Here is a 6,370-nt window from a genome sequence, read left to right on the forward strand (position 1 = left end):
TTGAATAAATGGTGCTGGGAAAACTGGCTAGCCATATGGAGAAAGCTGAAACTGGATCCCTTCCTTACACCTTATACAAAAATTAATTCAAGATGGATTAAAAACTTAAATGTTAGACCTAAAACCATAAAAACCCTAGAAGAAAACCTAGGCATTACCATTCAGGACATAGGCATGGGCAAGGACTTCATTCTAAAACACAAAAAGCAATGGCAACAAAAGCCAAAATTGACAAATGGGATCTAATTAAACTAAAGAGCTTCTGCACAGCAAAAGAAACTACCATCAGAGTGAACAGGCAACCTACAAAATGGGAGAAAATGTTTGCAACCTACTCATCTGACAAAGGGCTAATATCCAGAATCTACAATGAACTCCAACAAATTTACAAGAAAAAAACAAACGACCCCATCTAAAAGTGGGTGAAGGACATGAACAGACACTTCTCAAAAGAAGACATTTATGCAGCCAAAAAACACATGAAAAAATGCTCACCATCACTGGCCATCAGAGAAATGCAAATCAAAACCACAATGAGATACCATCTCACACCAGTTAGAATGGCAATCATTAAAAAGCCAGTAAACAACAGGTGCTGGAGAGGATGTGGAGAAATAGGAACATTTTTACGCTGTTGGTGGGACTGTAAACTTGTTCAACCCTTGTGGAAGTCAGTGTGGCGATTCCTCAGGGATCTAGAACTAGAAATTCCATGTGACCCGGCCATCCCGTTACTGGGTATATACCCAAAGGACTATAAATCATACTGCTATAAAGTCCCATGCACACATACGTTTATTGCGGCACTATTCACAATAGCAAAGACTTGGAACCAACCCTAATGTCCAACAATGATAGACTGGATTAAGAAAATGTGGCACATATATACCATGGAATACTATGCAGCCATAAAAAGGGATGAGTTCATGTCCTTTGTAGGGACATGGATGAAATTAGAAATCATCATTCTCAGTAAACTATCGCAAGAACCAAAAACCAAACACCGCATATTCTCACTCATAGGTGGGAATTGAACAATGAGAACACATGGACACAGGAAGGAGAACATCACACTCTGGGGACTCTTGTGGGGTAGGGGGAGAGGGGAGGGATAGCTTTAGGAGATATACCTAATGCTAAATGACAAGTTAATGGGTGCAGCACACCAGCATGGCACATATATACATATGTAACTAACCTGCACATTGTGCATATGTACCCTAAAACTTAAAGTGTAATAACAATAAAATAAAATAAAAAAAAATAATAAATAGAAAAGAAACTGAAAAGACATTTCTCAAAAGAAGACATACAAATGTCCAACAGAAATATGAAAAAACACTCAACGTCACTAATTGTCAGGAAAATGTAAATTAGAACCACAGTGAGATATCATCTTAAACCTATTAGAATGGCCATTATTAAAAAGTCAAAACATAATGGTGCTGGCAAGGACGTGGAGAAAAGGGAATGCTTATACACTGTTGATGGGAACGTAAATTAGTTAATCTCCTATGAGAAACAGTATGGAGGTTTTTCAAAATATTAAAAGTAGAATTACCATATGATCCAGCAATCCCACTACTGTATATATATCCAAAGGAATTGAAATCATATCAAAGAGGTATCTGCACTCCCATGTTAACTGTAGCGTTATTTATGATATCCAAGATAGGGAAACTACATAGGTGCCCATCAATAAACTAATGAATTTTTAAAATGTGATATATATACACAATAGAATACTAATCAGCCTTTTAAAAAGAAGGAAATTCTGTCATTTACCACAACATGGGTGCACCTGGGGGACATTATGCTAAGGGAAATGAGCCAGACACACAAAGACAAATAGCACATAACCCTATTCATATGTAGAATCTAAAAGAATTGAACTCATATAAGCAGAGAGTAGAATGGTGTTTACCAGAGTCTGGGCCTGCAGAGTGAAAAACGGCAAGATGTTGGTCAAAGGGTCCAAAGTTTCAGTTGGTGAGGAGGATTAAGTTTTAGAACTCGATTGTACAGAACGGTGACTATAGTTAATAGTTTATTGTATATTTCAAAATTGCTAACAGAGTAGGATTTTTGTCATCATCACAGAAAATTAGAAGTATTTGGGTCAGATACAGTGACTCATGCCTTTAATACTAATGCTTTGGGATGATGAGCAATCAGTTGAGGATTATTCAATCATTTCAGGCCAGGAGTTTGAGATCCATTTGTGCAGCATAGCTACACCCCTTTTATACAAAAAAAAAAATTAAAAATAAGCCAGGCATGGTGGCACACACCTGTAGTCCTAGCTACTCTGGAGGCTAAAGCAGGAGGATTGCTTTAGCCGAGGAGTTTGAGGTTGTAGTGAGCTATGATCCCACCACTGCACTCTGGCTTAGGAAATAGAGTGAGACTCTCTCAGAAAAAAAAAACAACAAAAAACAACAAAAAAAAAACTGTAAGTATTTGAAGTGATGGATATGTTAATTAGCTTGATCTAGTAATTCCGCAATGCATACATATAGCAAAAGATTACATTGTATCACATAAATATAAACACAGTTGTTATTTGTCAATTAAAACTAAATAAAAATAAATAAAAAGCAGTCAATCCACCTCATCTTCTGAGATTGGAGAAATAAGATGTTTTGGGAGTGTGAGTAGGGATAACTTTGTAGGTGTTTTGGTTTGAAAGTTGAGAAAGTTTTTATTATTTTTTTCAATGACACTTTTTCTTGCTTTAATATTTGTTGTCTTTTTCTGCTTTTGAAATGAGCTCTCAATTACAAACTACCAAACTATACTCAAAAGAGGGTGTAGAAAAAGCCAGCCATTGGCACAGTATGGAGAAGCCCACAAATAAGGACAGATAGCAGCAGCAGGTGGTGAGATGTGGGAGGTGACTGAAGCAGTGGTTACAAATGTTCAAAGGAAGCTAAAACTATCCAACAGGTTGTGCCTTAATGTTAGCACAGGTTAGACTAGAGGCTAGTTACTACCTTGCTGGGTGGCCTCAGTGTGTTTGAGTTCAGACTCTACACAGCAATACAATTTCTTCCAGTTAAGGGTTCTTGGCTTGCACTGATCACAGCATGATTGGAGGGTACTGGACCAGTCTTGTTAGTTTTTCAAAATGCTGTTGTAGACCTGATAGATGTATTGAGAGACTTCAGGAGCTCTACACTTCCGTGACAGTGTATAATTGGGGTTTCCTGGCTGCATACGTAGCTCGGCCAAAATCCAAATGCCATTAGTTAGCTTCAGGAATTGGTACAGAATGTCCTGCCCTTCCACATTCCTCTTGGCAATGGTATAAACATTACTGTTTTGCAACTCGCTGGAGACAGTGTCAGCATTTAAATGACATTCCTTAATCTTAAACTGAAGTTCATTTTCATTGGGAATAGTCTTCCATGTTGCAAGGAAGACCTGGTGCTCCATTTCGCCATCTTCTACAAAAAGCACATTGAGAGGGCTGAGGCAGCTGAAGTAGAAGACATCGATATTGTTTTTCACAGCCACCTGCAGGCTATTCAGAGGTTCCATCTTCATGACTGAGCCCAAGGTGTTGAGAGGCAGGGAGACATCAATGCTCTGGTTTGGCATCAGTGGTGTATGGATGGCCAGAGTGCTGGGGATGACACCAGTTAAACTGGATTCCAAAATCCATCCTATGCTGCAGAGCTTTATTGGTGAAGTTCATTTCCATATAGATGTGCCCTTGACAGTGAGTAAATGTTCCTGAAATCTCCAAGCCTTTAGCCTTTACTGCAGGTAGCCAGACAGCCTTAGGAGCCACATACCCACTGGGTGCCATGCCTACCCCTGTGGAGAATTCAAACAGGTCATTCAGTCCACTTCTGACCACAGCAGGTGTAGGTGAAGGGGCAAAGGTTGCAGGCACTGATGATGGGATGAAGGATTGTCCCACCAGACTATCTAGTCCTCCTCCTAAGAGATCCACTGCTCCTATCTGCATGGAGGACACCTGTGGCACATTGACTGGGAAACTGAGGTCAAGGTTTAAAAGACTCCCCAGAAGATCACCTTGAGAGGGGATAACCTGAGGCTGTTCCAGGTTCATTGTGGTGGTGGTGCCAACAGGGCTGTCACCTGCATTAGTGCTCCCATGATGAATTGGCAAGTGTTTACGATGGATTCCATGACTTCCTTCCACAAAAGCATTGGAAGACTTATGATACACAGAGGCCAAAGAACCAATGTGGCAGATTAGCTCCTCCAACGCAGTTGGCTCAATAAGTTCCGTCTCCTGAGAGATCAGTGGCTTCTCAGACAAGACTACTTCTTTAGCCGTGACAGGGTCAGTTGAGAGAAGAGCCCAATAAGTATAGCCCTATTCTCGAAGGTCAGGATTATCAGAATCCTGTGTTGCCAAAGTCAACATCTATGGACTAGCTCCTGTGTTTCTGGTGGTTTCTTGAGAAACAGCTTCATTATGGCAGTAAGCAGAGTGAGTTGCACCTGGGTGCTTTCATCCTGAAAACCCTCCAGGAAGCTTTCTAGTAACTCATCTGCATTGTCAATTCTTTCAGCATATTCTCCCACAATCCAAATCATAGCCACTCAAGCATCTGGCTCATCCAGCGAGTCTAAGTTCTCACATAGAGTGGCAATGTTACTTTCATACTTGTTGGAGTATTTGCGGGAGATGTCCCTGATGACAACAATCACTTCTTGGACCACATAATTCACTTTGGTCTTGATTAGATCAAGCAATGTGCTTACACAGTGCTCTGCAGATTGCTCCACCTTGATGGCACACCGTCCAATGGCCCACACTGCTTTTCGAACAAAGTCAACATTCACCTCTGTGGCATATTCCTTCAGTTCTGCCAGAACCTGAGCAATGTTGGCTTGTGATGCCAAATGAATCCTGATGTCCAACTTCTCTAGTTTAACATAGATGGGATCATTGTACTTCACAAAGAAGACTTTGATTTCCTGCTTCAAGATTTCAGGGCTTTTCTGGACAATTAAGTTGATGTTCCTCAGGGAGACACACTGCACTTCTGACTCCCCAGACATCAAAGTGACAAGTGGAGGGGCTAAATTCTTCAGCAGCATATTGTAGTAGTCAGAATCCTTAGGTAACAATTCTAGAAACTTCATTAGGACTTTTACCGCTGAAAGCACCACTGCTGAGTTGGCATGGGATAGCTGGGGAGTTACCCGCTCACAGATGCTCTGAGCCTTCTGATCATCTTTAGGGTTATAATTAGACAGGCAGTCCAGGATGAAAATCTGGCCCCTTCAGTGCACTTCTTCAGGGCTGTCCGCAGCTTATTAATGTTCTGTGTGTTCAGATTGAGTAAGTCGCTGTTTGGGTGAGACTCACTGATTTTAGATAATGCTGCTACAGCATTAGCCACCACCACTGGATTTGAATCTGCTATGAGACCCCGTAGAGAATCCAAAAATCCCTGATCTTCCACCATTTGGGCGTTGATATCATGGAGTTTTGCCACGCATACTGCTGCTGTTTTCCGAACATAGGCATCCTCATCCTCCAAGCACTTGAGGAGGGGCTCACAGAGATATTCTGTAATTTTGTCTACCCAGATGCACCCCATGGTTCTGACTGCCAAGGCTCGAATCAAAGGATTAGGATCTTCACAGTCCTTCACAAAGCTATTTACATCTATGATGGCCATGTCTGGCTGACTCTTGGCATAGTTCATCAAGTAGAGACACACAAGCTTCTTTAGTTTCAGATTGTCAGTCTGCATGCAGTTCACTATGTCTGGAAAGACAGAACTAGCATCCTTCCCCATGGTCATAACAGCAGTCACTTTCTTCACAGCCTCCTTTCTCTTTTATTGCTTTTCATTGTTGAGTTCAGCTTTTAGTTCAAATATTTCTGCTTTTTTATTGGTTGTGAAATACTTGGAGTCAGTCATGACTTTGGATCTTTAATGTGCACCGGAGGCGGAGGCGGAGGCGGAGGGGGAGGCGAAGGTGAGGGCGGGGTGGTGGCGGCGGCAGCCAGAGAGCATAGCCCAGGTGGTGGTGTAATGGTTCACATGTGGTTGCCTAGATTTTATTGATGAGGTAAGAACAGAAGTGCTCCAACAGCAATCTGTACATATATCTATAATTGCATTGGGCACAGCACATTGAAATAATTTATGAAAATATCTCACTCCCTAAACCACAGGTTTTTGAAGTGTGATTCAAAGACCCTAGGAGGCCCTAAAATAATTTTAGAAGGTTTACAAGATCCTCCCTTTTCAACAATGTACCTGTGTGAGACTTAAATGTTTTCATATATGTCAATCAAATAACATATCACAACAGATTGAATGAAGTAGTTATGACAATCCACTTCTTATTTTTATTAAGATAGATATTAAATAAA

General features: G+C 41.0%; 1 pseudogene; it reads right to left on the reverse strand.

Annotated features, from left to right (window-relative positions):
- Positions 1-3,040: 3,040 nt before the first annotated feature.
- LOC100454542 (AP-2 complex subunit beta-like) lies at positions 3,041-5,949 on the reverse strand (annotated as a pseudogene).
- Between the last annotated feature and the right edge of the window lie 421 nt (positions 5,950-6,370).

The sequence above is a fragment of the Pongo abelii genome, chromosome X (assembly GCF_028885655.2).
Source record: "Pongo abelii isolate AG06213 chromosome X, NHGRI_mPonAbe1-v2.0_pri, whole genome shotgun sequence".
In the NCBI taxonomy this organism is placed as follows: domain Eukaryota; kingdom Metazoa; phylum Chordata; class Mammalia; order Primates; family Hominidae; genus Pongo; species Pongo abelii.